The 25,174-nt window shown below is 40.4% G+C and overlaps 12 non-coding genes across 12 annotated transcripts; all 12 read left to right on the top strand.

The window, feature by feature from the left end:
- The first annotated feature begins 1,958 nt into the window (after positions 1-1,958).
- trnat-cgu (transfer RNA threonine (anticodon CGU)) lies at positions 1,959-2,032 on the top strand. Its single transcript has one exon. It is a non-coding gene; the product is annotated as a tRNA-Thr (tRNA).
- Positions 2,033-5,288: 3,256 nt separating this feature from the next.
- On the top strand, positions 5,289-5,362 carry trnat-agu (transfer RNA threonine (anticodon AGU)). Its single transcript has one exon. It is a non-coding gene; the product is annotated as a tRNA-Thr (tRNA).
- Positions 5,363-8,619: 3,257 nt separating this feature from the next.
- On the top strand, positions 8,620-8,693 carry trnat-agu (transfer RNA threonine (anticodon AGU)). The gene has a single exon. It is a non-coding gene; the product is annotated as a tRNA-Thr (tRNA).
- Positions 8,694-10,278: 1,585 nt separating this feature from the next.
- trnat-agu (transfer RNA threonine (anticodon AGU)) lies at positions 10,279-10,352 on the top strand. Its single transcript has one exon. It is a non-coding gene; the product is annotated as a tRNA-Thr (tRNA).
- A 1,593-nt stretch (positions 10,353-11,945) lies between these two features.
- On the top strand, positions 11,946-12,019 carry trnat-agu (transfer RNA threonine (anticodon AGU)). The gene has a single exon. It is a non-coding gene; the product is annotated as a tRNA-Thr (tRNA).
- Positions 12,020-13,612: 1,593 nt separating this feature from the next.
- On the top strand, positions 13,613-13,686 carry trnat-agu (transfer RNA threonine (anticodon AGU)). The gene has a single exon. It is a non-coding gene; the product is annotated as a tRNA-Thr (tRNA).
- A 1,593-nt stretch (positions 13,687-15,279) lies between these two features.
- Positions 15,280-15,353, top strand: trnat-agu (transfer RNA threonine (anticodon AGU)). Its single transcript has one exon. It is a non-coding gene; the product is annotated as a tRNA-Thr (tRNA).
- A 1,593-nt stretch (positions 15,354-16,946) lies between these two features.
- On the top strand, positions 16,947-17,020 carry trnat-agu (transfer RNA threonine (anticodon AGU)). Its single transcript has one exon. It is a non-coding gene; the product is annotated as a tRNA-Thr (tRNA).
- Positions 17,021-18,613: 1,593 nt separating this feature from the next.
- trnat-agu (transfer RNA threonine (anticodon AGU)) lies at positions 18,614-18,687 on the top strand. The gene has a single exon. It is a non-coding gene; the product is annotated as a tRNA-Thr (tRNA).
- Positions 18,688-20,272: 1,585 nt separating this feature from the next.
- On the top strand, positions 20,273-20,346 carry trnat-agu (transfer RNA threonine (anticodon AGU)). Its single transcript has one exon. It is a non-coding gene; the product is annotated as a tRNA-Thr (tRNA).
- Positions 20,347-23,598: 3,252 nt separating this feature from the next.
- On the top strand, positions 23,599-23,672 carry trnat-agu (transfer RNA threonine (anticodon AGU)). Its single transcript has one exon. It is a non-coding gene; the product is annotated as a tRNA-Thr (tRNA).
- Positions 23,673-24,732: 1,060 nt separating this feature from the next.
- On the top strand, positions 24,733-24,805 carry trnak-uuu (transfer RNA lysine (anticodon UUU)). The gene has a single exon. It is a non-coding gene; the product is annotated as a tRNA-Lys (tRNA).
- Positions 24,806-25,174: the final 369 nt, after the last annotated feature.

Raw genomic sequence — 25,174 nt, forward strand, 5'->3', positions numbered from 1 at the left:
TTTTCAGTTAATGTATAAACTCTCTCCTGGTCTTGTCCTGCATTGTATCACAATAGTTTTGTGGTCATGTTTAATTACTTCAAATTCACAACATATTTCCTGTATGTTTACTTTTACCTGCAGAATGCGATAATCTAATAACTTTCAGAAATAACTGCAATTTTTGCAGTTTCAAAAGTCCAGTGCCAATGAAATTTGCACTCTCAAAGCCAGTCTGAGAAATCAACAATACTGAGCGGTAATCAAAATAATGGAAATCTGCTCCAAACTTGCAGAGCTGGCGTGCAAGTAGGCGCTGTGGCTTAGATGGTTGAAGCGCCTGTCTAGTAAACAGGAGATCCTGATTTCAAATCTCAGCAGTACCTTCATACCTTTCTGTCAAAACAAGTAACCTGTTATGAAAAGCTCCCAATTTAATGGTGAATGCAGAGTTTACTGGCAAAATCTCCATGGCACTAACCTTGAAGATGCTCTCCCTACTCTTATGTTAAACCTTTCATAGCTCCATTTTTCACGCTACTTCCATTTTCCCATCTACTCCATCTCATCTACTCCATTGCATTTACTCCTCACTTCAGCTCTGATTAAGGATCACACGGATTTGAAATGTTAACTCTGTGTCTGGCTCCACATATATCCTCTGAATTTTTGAGCTTCAATCCTATCATGTTTAGCTTCTCATGCAGATTTGCAACATCCGCAGTATTTTCTTTGAATGCATGACAGGATTTACCTCCGGTAATCCTGAAGGAACATTTTGAATGTTTTTTAGCGACATCTGTGAGCAACGATTGAATGATTAATTGATTTACTGTGACGAAGAGTGACCCGGACTCGAAATGTTAACTCGGTTCTCTCTTCACAGGTGGTGCCAGACCCGCTGAGATTTTCCATCATTTCCTGTTTTTCTTTCAGATTTTACATCCGCAGTAATTTGCTTTTATATTGAACGATTTATGTTGCTGCACGTTTGCAAGAACGACTCGGGCGGTATAAAGGATGGGGTTATTTTCCATGATAATGTGGTGCTGACAGATCTATTTATATCCTGAAACTTTGCGATTTGCATAATTTGCTAGTTTACTCGATGAATTTTTTTACGTTCACACACTGCCACAACAAACACCAGATTATATCTTTTATTCCCTCTCTCAAAATACAATCTTTGTCTCTGTAGCTTCCCACTCAGATCTCACCGAACTAAACGTAATCTTCAAAGTCTTGAAGTCCCAGTGCAGGTCCCTGGGTAAACAGTTGTCAAATCACAAGTCACTGGTAAAAAGCGAGAACAAGCTGAAGAATTTGAGAAAGGAAGCCAAAGGGAGGCTGCCAGTCTGCTTGCGAGGGAAATGTGCTGGTGAGGCTGAATTACCATTGAAGGAAATTCAAAATATACAATATGAGACTTTGAAGTGAGCTATAAGACTGCGTTTGGAATGGGCCCTGGAAGCGCAGTCGGTAGAGCATCTGACTTTTAATCTGAAGATCGATGGCTTTAAGTCCCTGCCTGGGCTTCAACTTTGTCTCAAGGCGTCTTTGTTCCCAATGAACAACAGGAAAAAAGAATAAAGAATGCAGGGTGATTTGGTGAAAGTTGATGAACCGTGACAACGTCGTGTTTGCCAAATTGCAATTGCCGTCGACAACTTTCAACAATTTCTGCTAGATTTTCAGTTTATGTATAAACTCTCTCCTGGTCTTGTCCTGCATTGTATCACAATAGTTTTGTGGTCATGTTTAATTACTTCCAATTCACAAAATATTTCCTGTTTGTTTACTTCTCCCTGCAGAATGCTATAATCTAATAACTTTCAGAAATAACAGCAATTTTTGCAGTTTCAAAAGTCCAGTGCCAATGAAATTTGCACTCTCAAAGTCAGTATGAGAAATCAACAATACTGAGCGGTAATCAAAATAATGGAAATCTGCTCCAAACTTGCAGAGCTGGTGTGCAAGTAGGCGCTGTGGCTTAAATGGTTAAAGCGCCTGTCTCGTAAACAGGAGATCCTGAGTTCAAATCTCAGCAGTGCCTTTATACCTTTCTGTCAAAACAAGTAACCTGATATGAAAAACTCCCAATTTAATGCTGAATGCAGAGTTTATTGGCAAAATCTCCATGGCACTTACCTTGAAGATGCCCTCCCTACTCTAATGTCAAACCTTTCATAGCACCATTTTTCACGCAACTTCCATTTTCTCATCTACTCCATCTCATCTACTCCATTGCATTTACTCCTCACTTCAGCTCTGATTAAGGATCACACGGATTTGAAATGTTAACGCTGTGTCTGGCTCCACATATATCCTCTGAATTTTTGAACTTCAATCCTATCATGTTTAGCTTCTCATGCAGATTCGCACCATCTGCAGTATTTTCTTTGAATGCATGACAGGATTTACCTCCGGTAATCCTGAAGGAACTTTTTGAATGTTTTTTAGCGACATCTGTGAGCAACGATTGAATGATTAATTGATTTACTGGGACGAAGAGTGACCCGGACTCGAAATGCTAACTCGGTTCTCTCTTCACAGGTGGTGCCAGACCCGCTGAGATTTTCCATCATTTCCTGTTTTTCTTTCAGATTTTACATCCGAAGTAATTTGCTTTTATATTGAACGATTTATGTTGCTGCACGTTTGCAAGAACGACTCGGGCGGTATAAAGGATGGGGTTATTTTCCATGATGATGTGGTGCTGACAGATCTATTTATATCCTGAAACTTTGCGATTTGCATAATTTGCTAGTTTACTAGATGAATTTATTTACGTTCACACACTGCCACAACAAACACCAGATGATACCTTTTATTCCCTCTCTCAAAATACAATCTTTGTCTCTGTAGCTTCCCACTCAGATCTCACCGAACTAAACGTAATCTTCAAAGTCTTGAAGTCCCAGTGCAGGTCCCTGGGTAAACAGTTGTCACATCACAAGTCACTGGTAAAAAGCGAGAACAAGCTGAAGAATTTGAGAAAGGAAGCCAAAGGGAGGCTGCCGGTCTGCTTGCGAGGGAAATGTGCTGGTGAGGCTGAATTACCATTGACGGAAATTCAAAATATACAATATGAGACTTTGAAGTGAGCTATAAGACTGCGTTTGGAATGGGCCCTTGAAGCGCAGTCGGTAGAGCATCTGACTTTTAATCTGAAGATCGATGGGTTTCAGTCCCTGCCTGGGCTTCAACTTTGTCTCAAGGTGTTTTTGTTCCCAATGAACGAAAGGAAAAAAGAATAAAGAATGCAGGGTGATTTTGGGAAACTGGATGAACCGTGACAACGTCGTGTTTGCCAAATTGCAATTGCCGTCGACAACTTTCAACAATTTCTGCTAGATTTTCAGTTAATGTAAAAACTCTCTCCTGGTCTTGTCCTGCATTGTATCACAATAGTTTTGTGGTCATGTTTAATTACTTCCAATTCACAAAATATTTCCTGTTTGTTAACTTCTCCCTGCAGAATGCTATAATCTAATAACTTTCAGAAATAACAGCAATTTTTGCAGTTTCAAAAGTCCAGTGCCAATGAAATTTGCACTCGCAAAGTCAGCATGAGAAATCAACAATATTGAGCGGTAATCAAAATAATGGAAATCTGCTCCAAACTTGCAGAGCTGGTCTGCCAGTAGGGCTGTGGCTTAGATGGTTAAAGTGCCTGTCTGGTAAACAGGGGATCCTTAGTTCAAATATCAGCGTTCCTTTACACCTTTCTGTCAAAACAAGTAACCTGTTATGAAAAGCTCCCAATTTTATGGTGAATGCAGAGTTTATTGGCAAAGTCTCCATGGCACTACCCTTGAAGATGCTCTCCCTGCTCTTATGTCAAACCTTTCATAGCTCCATTTTTCACGCAACTTCCATTTTCTCATCTACTCCATCTCATCTACTCCATTGCATTTACTCCTCACTTCAGCTCTGATTAAGGATCACACGGATTTGAAATGTTAACGCTGTGTCTGGCTCCACATATATCCTCTCAATTTTTGAGCTTCAATCCTATCATGTTTAGCTTCTCCTGCAGATTCGCAACATCCGCAGTATTTTCTTTCAATGCATGACAGGATTTACCTCCGGTAATCCTGAAGGAACATTTTGAATGTTTTTTAGCGACATCTGTGAGCAACGATTGAATGATTAATTGATTTACTGTGACGAAGAGTGACCCGGACTCGAAATGTTAACTCGGTTCTCTCTTCACAGGTGGTGCCAGACCCGCTGAGATTTTCCATCATTTCCTGTTTTCTTTCAGATTTTACATCCGCAGTAATTTGCTTTAATATTGAACGATTTATGTTGCTGCACGTTTGCAAGAACGACTCGGGCGGTATAAAGGATGGGGTTATTTTCCATGATAATGTGGTGCTGACAGATCTATTTATATCCTGAAACTTTGCGATTTGCATAATTTGCTAGTTTACTCGATGAATTTTTTTACGTTCACACACTGCCACAACAAACACCAGATGATATCTTTAATTCCCTCTCTCAAAATACAATCTTTGTCTCTGTAACTTCCCACTCAGATCTCACCGAACTAAACGTAATCTTCAAAGTCTTGAAGTCTCAGTGCTGGTCCCCGGGTAAACAGTTGTCACATCACAAGTCACTGGTAAAAAGCGAGTACAAGCTGAAGAATTTGAGAAAGGAAGCCAAAGGGAGGCTGCCGGTCTGCTTGTGAGGGAAATGTGCTGGTGAGGCTGAATTACCATTGAAGGAAATTCAAAATATACAATATGAGACATTGAAGTGAGCTATAAGACTGTGTTTGGAATGGGCCCTGGAAGCGCAGTCGGTAGAGCATCTGACTTTTAATCTGAAGGTCGATGGGTTTAAGTCCCTGCCTGGGCTTCAAGTTTGTCTCAAGGCGTTTTTGTTCCCAATGAACGACAGGAAAAAAAATAAAGAATGCAGGGAGATTTTGGGAAAGTGGATGAACCGTGACAACGTCGTGTTTGCCGAATTGCAATTGCCGTCGACAACTTTCAAGAATTTCTGCTAGATTTTCAGTTATTGTAAAAACTCTCTCCTGGTCTTGTCCTGCATTATACCACTGTAGTTTTGTGGTCATGTTTAATTACTTCCAATTCACAAAATAGTTCCTGTTTGTTTACTTCTCCCTGCAGAATGCTATAATCTAATAACTTTCAGAAATAACTGCAATTTTTGCAGTTTCAAAAGTCCAGTGCCGATGAAATTTGCACTCTCAAAGTCAGCATGAGAAATCAACAATACTGAGCGGTAATCAAAATAATGGAAATCTGCTCCAAACTTGCAGAGCGAGTCTGCAAGTAGGTGCTGTGGCTTAGATGGTAAAAGCGCCTGTCTAGTAAACAGGGGATCCTGAGTTCAAATCTCAGCAGTGCCTTTATACCTTTATGTCAAAACAAGTAACCTGTTATGAAAAGCTCCCAATTTAATGGTGAATGCAGAGTTTCTTGGCAAGATCTCCATGGCACTAACCTTGAAGATGCCCTCTCGACTCTTATGTCAAACCTTTCATAGCTCCATTTTTCACGCAACTTCCATTTTCTCATCTACTCCATCTCATCGACTCCATTGCATTTACTCCTCACTTCAGCTCTGATTCAGGATCACACGGATTTGAAATGTTAACGCTGTGTCTGGCTCCACATATATCCTCTGAACTTTTGAGCTTCAATCCTATCATGTTTAGCTTCTCATGCAGATTCGCACCATCTGCAGTATTTTCTTTGAATGCATGACAGGATTTACCTCCGGTAATCCTGAAGGAACTTTTTGAATGTTTTTTAGCGACATCTGTGGGCAACGATTGAATGATTAATTGATTTACTGGGACGAAGAGTGACCCGGACTCGAAATGTTAACTCGGTTCTCCCTTCACAGGTGGTGCCAGACCCGCTGAGATTTTCCATCATTTCCTGTTTTTCTTTCAGATTTTACATCCAAAGTAATTTGCTTTTATATTGAACGATTTATGTTGCTGCACGTTTGCAAGAACGACTCGGGCGGGATAAAGGATGGGGTTATTTTCCATGATGATGTGGTGCTGACAAATCTATTTATATCCTGAAACTTTGCGATTTGCATAATTTGCTAGTTTACAAGATGAATTTAAATACGTTCACACACTGCCACAACAAACACCAGATGATACCTTTTATTCCCTCTCTCAAAATACAATCTTTGTCTCTGTAGCTTCCCACTCAGATCTCACCGAACTAAACGTAATCTTCAAAGTCTTGAAGTCCCAGTGCAGGTCCCTGGGTAAACAGTTGTCACATCACAAGTCACTGGTAAAAAGCGAGAACAAGCTGAAGAATTTGAGAAAGGACGCCAAAGGGAGGCTGCCGGTCTGCTTGCGAGGGAAATGTGCTGGTGAGGCTGAATTACCATTGAAGGAAATTCAAAATATACAATATGAGACTTTGAAGTGAGCTATAAGACTGCGTTTGGAATGGGCCCTAGAAGCGCAGTCGGTAGAGCATCTGACTTTTAATCTGAAGATCGATGGGTTTCAGTCCCTGCCTGGGCTTCAACTTTGTCTCAAGGTGTTTTTGTTCCCAATGAACTAAAGGAAAAAAGAATAAAGAATGCAGGGTGATTTTGGGAAACTGGATGAACCGTGACAACATCGTGTTTGCCAAATTGCAATTGCCGTCGACAACTTTCAAGAATTTTTGCTAAATTTTCAGTTAATGTAAAAACTCTCTCCTGGTCTTGTCCTGCATTGTATCACAATAGTTTTGTGGTCATGTTTAATTACTTCCAATTCACAAAATATTTCCTGTTTGTTAACTTCTCCCTGCAGAATGCTATAATCTAATAACTTTCAGAAATAACAGCAATTTTTGCAGTTTCAAAAGTCCAGTGCCAATGAAATTTGCACTCTCAAAGTCAGCATGAGAAATCAACAATACTGAGCGGTAATCAAAATAATGGAAATCTGCTCCAAACTTGCAGAGCTGGTCTGCCAGTAGGGCTGTGGCTTAGATGTTAAAGTTCCTGTCTAGTAAACAGGGGATCCTGAGTTCAAATCTCAGCGTTTCTTTACACCTTTCTGTCAAAACAAGTAACCTGTTATGAAAAGCTCCCAATTTAATGGTGAATGCAGAGTTTATTGGCAACATCTCCATGGCACTAACCTTGAAGATGCTCTCCCTACTCTTATGTCAAACCTTTCATAGCTCCATTTTTCACGCTACTTCCATTTTCCCATCTACTCCATCTCATCTACTCCATTGCATTTACTCCTCACTTCAGCTCTGATTAAGGATCACACTGATTTGAAATGTTAACTCTGTGTCTGGCTCCACATATATCCTCTGAATTTTTGAGCTTCAATCCTATCATGTTTAGCTTCTCATGCAGATTTGCAACATCCGCAGTATTTTCTTTGAATGCATGACAGGATTTACCTCCGGTAATCCTGAAGGAACATTTTGAATGTTTTTTAGCGACATCTGTGAGCAACGATTGAATGATTAATTGATTTACTGTGACGAAGAGTGACCCGGACTCGAAATGTTAACTCGGTTCTCTCTTCACAGGTGGTGCCAGACCCGCTGAGATTTTCCATCATTTCCTGTTTTTCTTTCAGATTTTACATCCGCAGTAATTTGCTTTTATATTGAACGATTTATGTTGCTGCACGTTTGCAAGAACGACTCGGGCGGTATAAAGGATGGGGTTATTTTCCATGATAATGTGGTGCTGACAGATCTATTTATATCCTGAAACTTTGCGATTTGCATAATTTGCTAGTTTACTAGATGAATTTTTTTACGTTCACACACTGCCACAACAAACACCAGATGATACCTTTTATTCCCTCTCTCAAAATACAATCTTTGTCTCTGTAGCTTCCCACTCAGATCTCACCGAACTAAACGTAATCTTCAAAGTCTTGAAGTCCCAGTGCAGGTCCCTGGGTAAACAGTTGTCACATCACAAGTCACTGGTAAAAAGCGAGTACAAGCTGAAGAATTTGAGAAAGGAAGCCAAAGGGAGGCTGCCGGTCTGCTTGCGAGGGAAATGTGCTGGTGAGGCTGAATTACCATTGAAGGAAATTCAATATATACAATATGAGACATTGAAGTGAGCTATAAGACTGCGTTTGGAATGGGCCCTGGAAGCGCAGTCGGTAGAGCATCTGACTTTTAATCTGAAGGTCGATGGGTTAAAGTCCCTGCCTGGGCTTCAAGTTTGTCTCAAGGCGTTTTTGTTCCCAATGAACGACAGGAAAAAAAAATAAAGAATGCAGGGTGATTTTGGGAAAGTGGATGAACCGTGACAACGTCGTGTTTGCCGAATTGCAATTGCCGTCGACAACTTTCAAGAATTTCTGCTAGATTTTCAGTTAATGTAAAAACTCTCTCCTGGTCTTGTCCTGCATTATACCAATGTAGTTTTGTGGTCATGTTTAATTACTTCCAATTCACAAAATAGTTCCTGTTTGTTTACTTCTCCCTGCAGAATGCTATAATCTAATAACTTTCAGAAATAACTGCAATTTTTGCAGTTTCAAAAGTCCAGTGCCGATGAAATTTGCACTCTCAAAGTCAGCATGAGAAATCAACAATACTGAGCGGTAATCAAAATAATGGAAATCTGCTCCAAACTTGCAGAGCCAGTCTGCAAGTAGGTGCTGTGGCTTAGATGGTAAAAGCGCCTGTCTAGTAAACAGGAGATCCTGAGTTCAAATCTCAGCAGTGCCTTTATGTCAAAACAAGTAACCTGTTATGAAAAGCTCCCAATTTAATGGTGAATGCAGAGTTTATTGGCAAAATCTCCATGGCATTAACCTTGAAGATGCCCTCTCGACTCTTATGTCAAACCTTTCATAGATCCATTTTTCACGCAACTTCCATTTTCTCATCTACTCCATCTCATCGACTCCATTGCATTTACTCCTCACTTCAGCTCTGATTAAGGATCACACGGATTTGAAATGTTAACGCTGTGTCTGGCTCCACATATATCCTCTCAATTTTTGAGCTTCAATCCTATCATGTTTAGCTTCTCATGCAGATTCGCAACATCCGCAGTATTTTCTTTCAATGCATGACAGGATTTACCTCCGGTAATCCTGAAGGAACATTTTGAATGTTTTTTAGCGACATCTTTGAGCAACGATTGAATGATTAATTGATTTACTGTGACGAAGAGTGACCCGGACTCGAAATGTTAACTCGGTTCTCTCTTCACAGATGGTGCCAGACCCGCTGAGATTTTCCATCATTTCCTGTTTTCCTTTCAGATTTTACATCCGCGGTAATTTGCTTTTATATTGAACGATTTATGTTGCCGCACGTTTGCAAGAACGACTCGGGCGGGATAAAGGATGGGGTTATTTTCCATGATGATGTGGTGCTGACAGATCTATTTATATCCTGAAACTTTGCGATTTGCATAATTTGCTAGTTTACTAGATGAATTTATTTACTTTAACACTCTGCCACAACAAACACCAGATGATACCTTTTATTCCCTTTCTCAAAATACAACCTTTGTCTCTGTAGCCTCCCACTCAGATCTCACCGAACTAAACGTAATCTTCAAAGTCTTGAAGTCCCAGTGCAGGTCCCTGGGTAAACAGTTGTCACATCACAAGTCACTGGTAAAAAGCGAGTACAAGCTGAAGAATTTGAGAAAGGAAGCCAAAGGGAGGCTGCCAGTCTGCTTGCGAGGGAAATGTGCTGGTGAGGCTGAATTACCATTGAAGGAAATTCAAATTATACAATATGAAACATTGAAGTGAGCTATAAGACTGCGTTTTGAATGGGCCCTGGAAGCGCAGTCGGTAGAGCATCTGACTTTTAATCTGAAGGTCGATGGGTTTAAGTCCCTGCCTGGGCTTCAACTTTGTCTCAAGGCGTCTTTGTTCCCAATGAACGACAGGAAAAAAGAATAAAGAATGCAGGGTGATTTTGGGAAAGTGGATGAACCGTGACAACGTCGTGTTTGCCAAATTGCAATTGCCGTCGACAACTTTCAACAATTTCTGCTAGATTTTCAGTTAATGTAAAAACTCTCTCCTGGTCTTGTCCTGCATTATACCACTGTAGTTTTGTGGTCATGTTTAATTACTTCCAATTCACAAAATATTTCCTGTTTGTTTACTAGTCCCTGCAGAATGCTATAATCTAATAACTTTCAGAAATAACTGCAATTTTTGCAGTTTCAAAAGTCCAGTGCCAATGAAATTTGCACTCTCAAAGTCAGCATGAGAAATCAACAATACTGAGCGGTAATCAAAATGATGGAAATCTGCTCCAAACTTGCAGAGCTCGTGTGCCAGTAGGTGCTGTGGCTTAGATGGTTAAAGCGCCTGTCTAGTTAACAGGAGATCCTGAGTTCAAATCTCAGCAGTGCCTTTATACCTTTACGTCAAAACAAGTAACCTGTTATGAAATGCTCCCAATTTAATGGTGAATGCAGAGTTTATTGGCAACATCTCCATGGCACTAACCTTGAAGATGCTCTCCCTACTCTTATGTCAAACCTTTCATAGCTCCATTTTTCACGCTACTTCCATTTTCCCATCTACTCCATCTCATCTACTCCATTGCATTTACTCCTCACTTCAGCTCTGATTAAGGATCACACTGATTTGAAATGTTAACTCTGTGTCTGGCTCCACATATATCCTCTGAATTTTTGAGCTTCAATCCTATCATGTTTAGCTTCTCATGCAGATTTGCAACATCCGCAGTATTTTCTTTGAATGCATGACAGGATTTACCTCCGGTAATCCTGAAGGAACATTTTGAATGTTTTTTAGCGACATCTGTGAGCAACGATTGAATGATTAATTGATTTACTGTGACGAAGAGTGACCCGGACTCGAAATGTTAACTCGGTTCTCTCTTCACAGGTGGTGCCAGACCCGCTGAGATTTTCCATCATTTCCTGTTTTTCTTTCAGATTTTACATCCGCAGTAATTTGCTTTTATATTGAACGATTTATGTTGCTGGACGTTTGCAAGAACGACTCGGGCGGTATAAAGGATGGGGTTATTTTCCATGATAATGTGGTGCTGACAGATCTATTTATATCCTGAAACTTTGCGATTTGCATAATTTGCTAGTTTACTAGATGAATTTTTTTACGTTCACACACTGCCACAACAAACACCAGATGATACCTTTTATTCCCTCTCTCAAAATACAATCTTTGTCTCTGTAGCTTCCCACTCAGATCTCACCGAACTAAACGTAATCTTCAAAGTCTTGAAGTCCCAGTACAGGTCCCTGGGTAAACAGTTGTCACATCACAAGTCACTGGTAAAAAGCGAGTACAAGCTGAAGAATTTGAGAAAGGAAGCCAAAGGGAGGCTGCCGGTCTGCTTGCGAGGGAAATGTGCTGGTGAGGCTGAATTACCATTGAAGGAAATTCAATATATACAATATGAGACATTGAAGTGAGCTATAAGACTGCGTTTGGAATGGGCCCTGGAAGCGCAGTCGGTAGAGCATCTGACTTTTAATCTGAAGGTCGATGGGTTAAAGTCCCTGCCTGGGCTTCAAGTTTGTCTCAAGGCGTTTTTGTTCCCAATGAACGACAGGAAAAAAAAATAAAGAATGCAGGGTGATTTTGGGAAAGTGGATGAACCGTGACAACGTCGTGTTTGCCGAATTGCAATTGCCGTCGACAACTTTCAAGAATTTCTGCTAGATTTTCAGTTAATGTAAAAACTCTCTCCTGGTCTTGTCCTGCATTATACCACTGTAGTTTTGTGGTCATGTTTAATTACTTCCAATTCACAAAATAGTTCCTGTTTGTTTACTTCTCCCTGCAGAATGCTATAATCTAATAACTTTCAGAAATAACTGCAATTTTTGCAGTTTCAAAAGTCCAGTGCCGATGAAATTTGCACTCTCAAAGTCAGCATGAGAAATCAACAATACTGAGCGGTAATCAAAATAATGGAAATCTGCTCCAAACTTGCAGAGCTCGTTTGCCAGTAGGTGCTGTGGCTTAGATGGTTAAAGTGCCTGTCTAGTAAACAGGAGATCCTGAGTTCAAATCTCAGCAGTGCCTTTATACCTTTACGTCAAAACAAGTAACCTGTTATGAAACGCTCCCAATTTAATGGTGAATGCAGAGTTTATTGGCAACATCTCCATGGCACTAACCTTGAAGATGCTCTCCCTACTCTTATGTCAAACCTTTCATAGTTCCATTTTTCACGCTACTTCCATTTTCCCATCTACTCCATCTCATCTACTCCATTGCATTTACTCCTCACTTCAGCTCTGATTAAGGATCACACTGATTTGAAATGTTAACTCTGTGTCTGGCTCCACATATATCCTCTGAATTTTTGAGCTTCAATCCTATCATGTTTAACTTCTCATGCAGATTTGCAACATCCGCAGTATTTTCTTTGAATGCATGACAGGATTTACCTCCGGTAATCCTGAAGGAACATTTTGAATGTTTTTTAGCGACATCTGTGAGCAACGATTGAATGATTAATTGATTTACTGTGACGAAGAGTGACCCGGACTCGAAATGTTAACTCGGTTCTCTCTTCACAGGTGGTGCCAGACCCGCTGAGATTTTCCATCATTTCCTGTTTTTCTTTCAGATTTTACATCCGCAGTAATTTGCTTTTATATTGAACGATTTATGTTGCTGCACGTTTGCAAGAACGACTCGGGCGGGATAAAGGATGGGGTTATTTTCCATGATGATGTGGTGCTGACAGATCTATTTATATCCTGAAACTTTGCGATTTGCATAATTTGCTAGTTTACTAGATGAATTTTTTTACGTTCACACACTGCCACAACAAACACCAGATGATACCTTTTATTCCCTCTCTCAAAATACAATCTTTGTCTCTGTAGCTTCCCACTCAGATCTCACCGAACTAAACGTAATCTTCAAAGTCTTGAAGTCCCAGTGCAGGTCCCTGGGTAAACAGTTGTCACATCACAAGTCACTGGTAAAAAGCGAGTACAAGCTGAAGAATTTGAGAAAGGAAGCCAAAGGGAGGCTGCCGGTCTGCTTGCGAGGGAAATGTGCTGGTGAGGCTGAATTACCATTGAAGGAAATTCAATATATACAATATGAGACATTGAAGTGAGCTATAAGACTGCGTTTGGAATGGGCCCTGGAAGCGCAGTCGGTAGAGCATCTGACTTTTAATCTGAAGGTCGATGGGTTAAAGTCCCTGCCTGGGCTTCAAGTTTGTCTCAAGGCGTTTTTGTTCCCAATGAACGACAGGAAAAAAAAAAAAAGAATGCAGGGTGATTTTGGGAAAGTGGATGAACCGTGACAACGTCGTGTTTGCCGAATTGCAATTGCCGTCGACAACTTTCAAGAATTTCTGCTAGATTTTCAGTTAATGTAAAAACTCTCTCCTGGTCTTGTCCTGCATTATACCAATGTAGTTTTGTGGTCATGTTTAATTACTTCCAATTCACAAAATAGTTCCTGTTTGTTTACTTCTCCCTGCAGAATGCTATAATCTAATAACTTTCAGAAATAACTGCAATTTTTGCAGTTTCAAAAGTCCAGTGCCGATGAAATTTGCACTCTCAAAGTCAGCATGAGAAATCAACAATACTGAGCGGTAATCAAAATAATGGAAATCTGCTCCAAACTTGCAGAGCGAGTCTGCAAGTAGGTGCTGTGGCTTAGATGGTAAAAGCGCCTGTCTAGTAAACAGGAGATCCCGAGTTCAAATCTCAGCAGTGCCTTTATGCCTTTATGTCAAAACAAGTAACCTGTTATGAAAAGCTCCCAATTTAATGGTGAATGCAGAGTTTATTGGCAAAATCTCCATGGCATTAACCTTGAAGATGCCCTCTCGACTCTTATGTCAAACCTTTCATAGATCCATTTTTCACGCAACTTCCATTTTCTCATCTACTCCATCTCATCGACTCCATTGCATTTACTCCTCACTTCAGCTCTGATTAAGGATCACACGGATTTGAAATGTTAACGCTGTGTCTGGCTCCACATATATCCTCTCAATTTTTGAGCTTCAATCCTATCATGTTTAGCTTCTCATGCAGATTCGCAACATCCGCAGTATTTTCTTTCAATGCATGACAGGATTTACCTCCGGTAATCCAGAAGGAACATTTTGAATGTTTTTTAGCGACATCTTTGAGCAACGATTGAATGATTAATTGATTTACTGTGACGAAGAGTGACCCGGACTCGAAATGTTAACTCGGTTCTCTCTTCACAGATGGTGCCAGACCCGCTGAGATTTTCCATCATTTCCTGTTTTCCTTTCAGATTTTACATCCGCGGTAATTTGCTTTTATATTGAACGATTTATGTTGCCGCACGTTTGCAAGAACGACTCGGGCGGGATAAAGGATGGGGTTATTTTCCATGATGATGTGGTGCTGACAGATCTATTTATATCCTGAAACTTTGCGATTTGCATAATTTGCTAGTTTACTAGATGAATTTATTTACTTTAACACTCTGCCACAACAAACACCAGATGATACCTTTTATTCCCTTTCTCAAAATACAATCTTTGTCTCTGTAGCCTCCCACTCAGATCTCACCGAACTAAACGTAATCTTCAAAGTCTTGAAGTCCCAGTGCAGGTCCCTGGGTAAACAGTTGTCACATCACAAGTCACTGGTAAAAAGCGAGTACAAGCTGAAGAATTTGAGAAAGGAAGCCAAAGGGAGGCTGCCAGTCTGCTTGCGAGGGAAATGTGCTGGTGAGGCTGAATTACCATTGAAGGAAATTCAAATTATACAATATGAAACATTGAAGTGAGCTATAAGACTGCGTTTTGAATGGGCCCTGGAAGCGCAGTCGGTAGAGCATCTGACTTTTAATCTGAAGGTCGATGGGTTTAAGTCCCTGCCTGGGCTTCAACTTTGTCTCAAGGCGTCTTTGTTCCCAATGAACGACAGGAAAAAAGAATAAAGAATGCAGGGTGATTTTGGGAAAGTGGATGAACCGTGACAACGTCGTGTTTGCCAAATTGCAATTGCCGTCGACAACTTTCAACAATTTCTGCTAGATTTTCAGTTAATGTAAAAACTCTCTCCTGGTCTTGTCCTGCATTATACCACTGTAGTTTTGTGGTCATGTTTAATTACTTCCAATTCACAAAATATTTCCTGTTTGTTTACTAGTCCCTGCAGAATGCTATAATCTAATAACTTTCAGAAATAACTGCAATTTTTGCAGTTTCAAAAGTCCAGTGCCAATGAAATTTGCACTCTCAAAGTCAGCATGAGAAATCAACAATACTGAGCGGTAACCAAAATGATGGAAATCTGCTCCAAACTTGCAGAGCTCGTGTGCCAGTAGGTGCTGTGGCTTAGATGGTTAAAGCGCCTGTCTAGTTAACAGGAGATCCTGAGTTCAAATCTCAGCAGTGCCTTTATACCTTTACGTCAAAACAAGTAACCTGTTATGAAATGCTCCCAATTTAATGGTGAATGCAGAGTTTATTGGCAACATCTCCATGGCACTAACCTTGAAGATGCTCTCCCTACTCTTATGTCAAACCTTTCATAGCTCCATTTTTCACGCTACTTCCATTTTCCCATCTACTCCATCTCATCTACTCCATTGCATTTACTCCTCACTTCAGCTCTGATTAAGGATCACACTGATTTGAAATGTTAACTCTGTGTCTGGCTCCACATATATCCTCTGAATTTTTGAGCTTCAATCCTATCATGTTTAGCTTCTCATGCAGATTTGCAACATCCGCAGTATTTTCTTTGAATGCATGACAGGATTTACCTCCGGTAATCCTGAAGGAACATTTTGAATGTTTTTTAGCGACATCTGTGAGCAACGATTGAATGATTAATTGATTTACTGTGACGAAGAGTGACCCGGACTCGAAATGTTAACTCGGTTCTCTCTTCACAGGTGGTGCCAGACCCGCTGAGATTTTCCATCATTTCCTGTTTTTCTTTCAGATTTTACATCCGCAGTAATTTGCTTTTATATTGAACGATTTATGTTGCTGGACGTTTGCAAGAACGACTCGGGCGGTATAAAGGATGGGGTTATTTTCCATGATAATGTGGTGCTGACAGATCTATTTATATCCTGAAACTTTGCGATTTGCATAATTTGCTAGTTTACTAGATGAATTTTTTTACGTTCACACACTGCCACAACAAACACCAGATGATACCTTTTATTCCCTCTCTCAAAATACAATCTTTGTCTCTGTAGCTTCCCACTCAGATCTCACCGAACTAAACGTAATCTTCAAAGTCTTGAAGTCCCAGTACAGGTCCCTGGGTAAACAGTTGTCACATCACAAGTCACTGGTAAAAAGCGAGTACAAGCTGAAGAATTTGAGAAAGGAAGCCAAAGGGAGGCTGCCGGTCTGCTTGCGAGGGAAATGTGCTGGTGAGGCTGAATTACCATTGAAGGAAATTCAATATATACAATATGAGACATTGAAGTGAGCTATAAGACTGCGTTTGGAATGGGCCCTGGAAGCGCAGTCGGTAGAGCATCTGACTTTTAATCTGAAGGTCGATGGGTTAAAGTCCCTGCCTGGGCTTCAAGTTTGTCTCAAGGCGTTTTTGTTCCCAATGAACGACAGGAAAAAAAAATAAAGAATGCAGGGTGATTTTGGGAAAGTGGATGAACCGTGACAACGTCGTGTTTGCCGAATTGCAATTGCCGTCGACAACTTTCAAGAATTTCTGCTAGATTTTCAGTTAATGTAAAAACTCTCTCCTGGTCTTGTCCTGCATTATACCACTGTAGTTTTGTGGTCATGTTTAATTACTTCCAATTCACAAAATAGTTCCTGTTTGTTTACTTCTCCCTGCAGAATGCTATAATCTAATAACTTTCAGAAATAACTGCAATTTTTGCAGTTTCAAAAGTCCAGTGCCGATGAAATTTGCACTCTCAAAGTCAGCATGAGAAATCAACAATACTGAGCGGTAATCAAAATAATGGAAATCTGCTCCAAACTTGCAGAGCTTGTTTGCCAGTAGGTGCTGTGGCTTAGATGGTTAAAGCGCCTGTCTAGTAAGCAGGAGATCCTGAGTTCAAATCTCAGCAGTGCCTTTATACCTTTACGTCAAAACAAGTAACCTGTTATGAAACGCTCCCAATTTAATGGTGAATGCAGAGTTTATTGGCAACATCTCCATGGCACTAACCTTGAAGATGCTCTCCCTACTCTTATGTCAAACCTTTCATAGTTCCATTTTTCACGCTACTTCCATTTTCCCATCTACTCCATCTCATCTACTCCATTGCATTTACTCCTCACTTCAGCTCTGATTAAGGATCACACTGATTTGAAATGTTAACTCTGTGTCTGGCTCCACATATATCCTCTGAATTTTTGAGCTTCAATCCTATCATGTTTAACTTCTCATGCAGATTTGCAACATCCGCAGTATTTTCTTTGAATGCATGACAGGATTTACCTCCGGTAATCCTGAAGGAACATTTTGAATGTTTTTTAGCGACATCTGTGAGCAACGATTGAATGATTAATTGATTTACTGTGACGAAGAGTGACCCGGACTCGAAATGTTAACTCGGTTCTCTCTTCACAGGTGGTGCCAGACCCGCTGAGATTTTCCATCATTTCCTGTTTTTCTTTCAGATTTTACATCCGCAGTAATTTGCTTTTATATTGAACGATTTATGTTGCTGCACGTTTGCAAGAACGACTCGGGCGGTATAAAGGATGGGGTTATTTTCCATGATAATGTGGTGCTGACAGATCTATTTATATCCTGAAACTTTGCGATTTGCATAATTTGCTAGTTTACTAGATGAATTTTTTTACGTTCACACACTGCCACAACAAACACCAGATGATACCTTTTATTCCCTCTCTCAAAATACAATCTTTGTCTCTGTAGCTTCCCACTCAGATCTCACCGAACTAAACGTAATCTTCAAAGTCTTGAAGTCCCAGTGCAGGTCCCTGGGTAAACAGTTGTCACATCACAAGTCACTGGTAAAAAGCGAGTACAAGCTGAAGAATTTGAGAAAGGAAGCCAAAGGGAGGCTGCCGGTCTGCTTGCGAGGGAAATGTGCTGGTGAGGCTGAATTACCATTGAAGGAAATTCAATATATACAATATGAGACATTGAAGTGAGCTATAAGACTGCGTTTGGAATAGGCCCTGGAAGCGCAGTCGGTAGAGCATCTGACTTTTAATCTGAAGGTCGATGGGTTAAAGTCCCTGCCTGGGCTTCAAGTTTGTCTCAAGGCGTTTTTGTTCCCAATGAACGACAGGAAAAAAAAATAAAGAATGCAGGGTGATTTTGGGAAAGTGGATGAACCGTGACAACGTCGTGTTTGCCGAATTGCAATTGCCGTCGACAACTTTCAAGAATTTCTGCTAGATTTTCAGTTAATGTAAAAACTCTCTCCTGGTCTTGTCCTGCATTATACCAATGTAGTTTTGTGGTCATGTTTAATTACTTCCAATTCACAAAATAGTTCCTGTTTGTTTACTTCTCCCTGCAGAATGCTATAATCTAATAACTTTCAGAAATAACTGCAATTTTTGCAGTTTCAAAAGTCCAGTGCCGATGAAATTTGCACTCTCAAAGTCAGCATGAGAAATCAACAATACTGAGCGGTAATCAAAATAATGGAAATCTGCTCCAAACTTGCAGAGCGAGTCTGCAAGTAGGTGCTGTGGCTTAGATGGTAAAAGCGCCTGTCTAGTAAACAGGAGATCCTGAGTTCAAATCTCAGCAGTGCCTTTATGTCAAAACAAGTAACCTGTTATGAAAAGCTCCCAATTTAATGGTGAATGCAGAGTTTATTGGCAAAATCTCCATGGCATTAACCTTGAAGATGCCCTCTCGACTCTTATGTCAAACCTTTCATAGATCCATTTTTCACGCAACTTCCATTTTCTCATCTACTCCATCTCATCGACTCCATTGCATTTACTCCTCACTTCAGCTCTGATTAAGGATCACACGGATTTGAAATGTTAACGCTGTGTCTGGCTCCACATATATCCTCTCAATTTTTGAGCTTCAATCCTATCATGTTTAGCTTCTCATGCAGATTCGCAACATCCGCAGTATTTTCTTTCAATGCATGACAGGATTTACCTCCGGTAATCCTGAAGGAACATTTTGAATGTTTTTTAGCGACATCTTTGAGCAACGATTGAATGATTAATTGATTTACTGTGACGAAGAGTGACCCGGACTCGAAATGTTAACTCGGTTCTCTCTTCACAGATGGTGCCAGACCCGCTGAGATTTTCCATCATTTCCTGTTTTCCTTTCAGATTTTACATCCGCGGTAATTTGCTTTTATATTGAACGATTTATGTTGCCGCACGTTTGCAAGAACGACTCGGGCGGGATAAAGGATGGGGTTATTTTCCATGATGATGTGGTGCTGACAGATCTATTTATATCCTGAAACTTTGCGATTTGCATAATTTGCTAGTTTACTAGATGAATTTATTTACTTTAACACTCTGCCACAACAAACACCAGATGATACCTTTTATTCCCTTTCTCAAAATACAATCTTTGTCTCTGTAGCCTCCCACTCAGATCTCACCGAACTAAACGTAATCTTCAAAGTCTTGAAGTCCCAGTGCAGGTCCCTGGGTAAACAGTTGTCACATCACAAGTCACTGGTAAAAAGCGAGTACAAGCTGAAGAATTTGAGAAAGGAAGCCAAAGGGAGGCTGCCAGTCTGCTTGCGAGGGAAATGTGCTGGTGAGGCTGAATTACCATTGAAGGAAATTCAAATTATACAATATGAAACATTGAAGTGAGCTATAAGACTGCGTTTTGAATGGGCCCTGGAAGCGCAGTCGGTAGAGCATCTGACTTTTAATCTGAAGGTCGATGGGTTTAAGTCCCTGCCTGGGCTTCAACTTTGTCTCAAGGCGTCTTTGTTCCCAATGAACGACAGGAAAAAAGAATAAAGAATGCAGGGTGATTTTGGGAAAGTGGATGAACCGTGACAACGTCGTGTTTGCCAAATTGCAATTGCCGTCGACAACTTTCAACAATTTCTGCTAGATTTTCAGTTAATGTAAAAACTCTCTCCTGGTCTTGTCCTGCATTATACCACTGTAGTTTTGTGGTCATGTTTAATTACTTCCAATTCACAAAATATTTCCTGTTTGTTTACTAGTCCCTGCAGAATGCTATAATCTAATAACTTTCAGAAATAACTGCAATTTTTGCAGTTTCAAAAGTCCAGTGCCAATGAAATTTGCACTCTCAAAGTCAGCATGAGAAATCAACAATACTGAGCGGTAATCAAAATAATGGAAATCTGCTCCAAACTTGCAGAGCTGGTGTGCCCGTAGGTGCTGTGGCTTAGATGGTTAAAGTGCCTGTCTAGTAAACAGGAGATCCTGAGTTCAAATCTCAGCAGTGCCTTTATACCTTTACGTCAAAACAAGTAACCTGTTATGAAAAGCTCCCAATTTAATGGTGAATGCAGAGTTTATTGGCAACATCTCCATGGCACTAACCTTGAAGATGCTCTCCCTACTCTTATGTCAAACCTGTCATAGCTCCATTTTTCATGCTACTTCCATTTTCTCATCTACTCCATCTCATCTACTCCATTGCATTTACTCCTCACTTCAGCTCTGATTAAGGATCACACGTATTTGAAATGTTAGCTCTGTGTCTGGCTCCACATATATCCTCTGAATTTTTGAGCTTCAATCCTATCATGTTTAGCTTCTCATGCAGATTTGCAACATCCGCAGTATTTTCTTTGAATGCATGACAGGATTTACATCCGGTAATCCTGAAGGAACATTTTGAATGTTTTTTAGCGACATCTGTGAGCAACGATTGAATGATTAATTGATTTACTGTGACGAAGAGTGACCCGGACTCGAAATGTTAACTCGGTTCTCTCTTCACAGGTGGTGCCAGACCCGCTGAGATTTTCCATCATTTCCTGTTTTTCTTTCAGATTTTACATCCGCAGTAATTTGCTTTTAAATTGAACGATTTATGTTGCTGCACGTTTGCAAGAACGACTCGGGCGGGATAAAGGATGGGGTTATTTTCCATGATGATGTGGTGCTGACAGATCTATTTATATGCTGAAACTTTGCGATTTGCATAATTTGCTAGATTTCTAGATGAATTTATTTACGTTCACACACTGCCACAACAAACACCAGATGATACCTTTTATTCCCTCTCTCAAAATACAATCTTTGTCTCTGTAGCTTCCCACTCAGATCTCACCGAACTAAACGTAATCTTCAAAGTCTTGAAGTCCCAGTGCAGGTCCCTGGGTAAACAGTTGTCACATCACAAGTCACTGGTAAAAAGCGAGTACAAGCTGAAGAATTTGAGAAAGGAAGCCAAAGGGAGGCTGCCGGTCTGCTTGCGAGGGAAATGTGCTGGTGAGGCTGAATTACCATTGAAGGAAATTCAAATTATACAATATGAGACTTTGAAGTGAGCTATAAGACTGCGTTTGGAATGGGCCCTGGAAGCGCAGTCGGTAGAGCATCTGACTTTTAATCTGAAGATCGATGGGTTTAAGTCCCTGCCTGGGCTTCAACTTTGTCTCAAGGTGTTTTTGTTCCCAATGAACGACAGGAAAAAAGAATAAAGAATGCAGGGTGATTTTGGGAAAGTGGATGAACCGTGACAACGTCGTGTTTGCCAAATTGCAATTGCCGCCGACAACTTTCAAGAATTTTTGCTAGATTTTCAGTTAATGTCAAAACTCTCTCCTGGTCTTGTCCTGCATTATACCACTATAGTTTTGTGGTCATGTTTAATTACTTCCAATTCACAAAATATTTCCGGTTTGTTAACTTCTCCCTGCAGAATGCTATAATCTAATAACTTTCAGAGATAACAGCAATTTTTGCAGTTTCAAAAGTCCAGTGCCAATGAAATTTGCACTCTCAAAGTCAGCATGAGAAATCAACAATACTGAGCGGTAATCAAAATAATGGAAATCTGCTCCAAACTTGCAGAGCTGGTCTGCCAGTAGGTGCTGTGGCTTAGATGGTTAATGCGCCTGATTTGAACTCAGGACACCCTGACTTCAAATCTCAGCAGTGCATTTATACCTTTATGTCAAAACAAGTAACCTGTGATGAAAAGCTCCCAATTTAATGGTGAATGCTGATTTTATTGGCAAAATCTCCATGGCACTAACCTTGAAGGTGCTTTCCCTCCTCTTACGTCAAACCTTTCATAGCTCCATTTTTCACGCAGCTTCCATTTTCTCATCTACTCCATTGCATTTACTCCTCACTTCAGCTCTGATTAAGGATCACACGGATTTGAAATGTTAACTCTGTGTCTGGCTCCACATAAATCCTCTGAATTTTTGAGCTTCAATCCTATCCTGTTTCGCTTCTCATGCAGATTCGCAACATCCGCAGTATTTTATTTGAATGCATGACAGGATTTACCTCCGGTAATCCTGAAGGAACATTTTGAATGTTTTTTAGCGACATCTGTGAGCAACGATTGAATGATTAATTGATTTACTGTGACGAAGAGTGACCCGGACTCGAAATGTTAACTCGGTTCTCTCTTCACAGGTGGTGCCAGACCCGCTGAGACTTTCCGTCATTTCCTGTTTTTCTTTCAGATTTTACATCCGCAGTAATTTGCTTTTATATTGAACGATTTATGTTGCTGCACGTTTGCAAGATCGACTCGGGCGAAATAAAGGTTGGGGTTATTTTCCATGATGATGTGGTGCTGACAGATCTATTTATATCCTGAAACTTTGCGATTTGCATAATTTGCTAGTTTACAAGATGAATTTATTTCCGTTCACACTCTGCCACAACAAACACCAGATGATACCTTTTATTCCCTCTCTGAAAATACAACCTTTGTCTCTGTAGCTTCCCACCCAGATCTCACCGAACTAAATGTAATCTTCAAAGTTTTGAAGTCTCAGTGCAGGTCCCTGAGTAAACAGTTGTCACATCACAAGTCACTGGTAAAAAGCGAGTATAAGCTGTAGAATTTGAGAAAGGAAGCCAAAGGGAGGCTGCCGGTCTGCTTGCGAGGGAAATGTGCTGGTGAGGCTGAATGACCATTGAAGGAAATTCAAAAGATACAATATGAGACTTTGAAGTGAGCTATAAGACTGCGTTTGGAATGGGCCCTGGAAGCGCAGTCGGTAGAGCATCTGACTTTTAATCTGAAGATCGATGGGTTTAAGTCCCTGCCTGGGCTTCAACTTTGTCTCAAGGCGTTTTTGTTCCCAATGAACGACAGGAAAAAAGAATAAACAATGCAGGGTGCTTTTGGGAAAGTGGATGAACCGTGACAACGTCGTGTTTGCCAATTTGCAATTGCCGTCGACAACATTCAAGAATTTTTGCTAGATTTTCAGTTCATGTAACAACTCTATTGGTCTTGTCCTGCATTATTCCACTTTAGTTTTGTGGTCATGTTTATTTACTTTCACTTCACAAAATATTTCCTGTTTGATTACTTCTTCCCTGCAGAATGCTATAATCTAATAACTTTCAGAAATAACTGCAATTTTTACAGTTTCAAAAGCCCAGTGCCGATGAATATTTTAATTTGCACTCTCAAAGTCAGCATGAGAAATCAACAATACTGAGCGGTAATCAAAATAATGGAAATCTGTTCCAAACTTGCAGAGTTGGTTTGCAAGTTGGTGCTGTGGCTTAGATGGTTAAAGTTCCTGTCTAGTAAACAGGCGATCCTGAGTTCAAATCTCAGCAGTGCCTTTATACCTTTATGTCAAAACAAGTAACCTCTTATGAAAAGCTCCCAATTTAATGGTGTATGCAGAATATATTGGCAAAATCTCCATGGCACTAACCTTGAAGGTGCTTTCCCTACTCTTATGTCAAACCTTTCATAGCTCCATTTTTCACGCAACTTCCATTTTCTCATCTACTCCATTGCATTTACTCCTCACTTCAGCTCTGATTAAGGATCACACGGATTTGAAATGTTAACTCTGTGTCTGGCTCCACATATATCCTCTGATTTTCTGAGCTTCAATCCTATCATGTTTAGCTTCTCATGCAGATTCGCAACATCCGCAGTATTTTCTTTGAATGCATGACAGGATTTACCTCCGGTATTCCAGAACGAACGTTTTGAAAATTTATCAGCGATATCTGTAAGCAAAGATTGAATGATTAAATGATTTACTCTGATGAAGAATGACCCAACCTTGAAACGTTAGCTCGGTTCTCTCTTCACAGATGCTGCCAGACCCACTGAGATTTTCCATCATTTCCTGTTTGTTTCCAGATTTCACATCTGCAGTAATTTGCCTTTTTATTGGACAATATATGTTGCTGCATGTCAGCAAGAACGATTTGGGCGGTATAAAGGATGGGGCGTTTTCCATGAAGATGTGGCATTGACAGATCTATTTACGCCCTGAAACTTTGCGATTTGCATAATTTGCGGTTTACAAAATGAGCTTACTTGCGTTCTCACTCTGCCACAACAAACAACAGATGACACGCTTTATTCCCTCTCTCGAAATCCAATCTGTATCTCTGTAGCTTCCCACTCATATCTCAGCGACCTAATCGTAATCTTCAATGTCTTGAAGTCCCAGTGCATGTCCCTGGGTAACAACAGTTGTCACATCACAGGTCATTGGTAAAATGTGAGTCCAAGTTGAAGAATTTGAGAAAGGAAGCCGAAGGGAGGCTGCCGGTCTGCTTGCGAGGGAAATGAGCTGGAGAGGCTGAATGACCAGTGAAGGAAATTCAAAAGATACAATATGAGACTTTGACGTAAGATATGAGAGCATTTTTGAAATGGGTCCTGGGAGCTCAGTTGGTAGAGCATTAGACTTTTAATCTGAGGGTCCAGGGTTCAAGTCCCTGTCAGGGCTTTGATTTTGGCTCAAGGCATTTGCTTCCCAATGAACGGTAGGAAAAAAGAATAAAGAATGCAGGATGCTTTATGGAATGTGGAAGGACCGTGAATAACGTTGTGTTTGCCAAATTGCAACAGCCGTCGCGAATTTTCAAGAATTCTTGCTAGATTTTCAGTTAATGTAAAAACTCTCTCCTGGTCTGGTCCTGCATTATACCACTATAGTTTTCTGGCCACGTTTAATCACTTCCCAATTCGCAAAACATTTCCTGTTTGTTTACTTCTTTCCTGCAGAACTGCTATAAACTAATAACTTTCAGCAAATAACTGCAATTTTGACAGTTTCAAAACCCCAGTGCACTCACAAAGTCAGTATGAGAAATCA

This window comes from Scyliorhinus torazame, chromosome 4 (assembly GCF_047496885.1).
Source record: "Scyliorhinus torazame isolate Kashiwa2021f chromosome 4, sScyTor2.1, whole genome shotgun sequence".
Taxonomy (NCBI): Eukaryota; Metazoa; Chordata; class Chondrichthyes; order Carcharhiniformes; family Scyliorhinidae; genus Scyliorhinus; species Scyliorhinus torazame.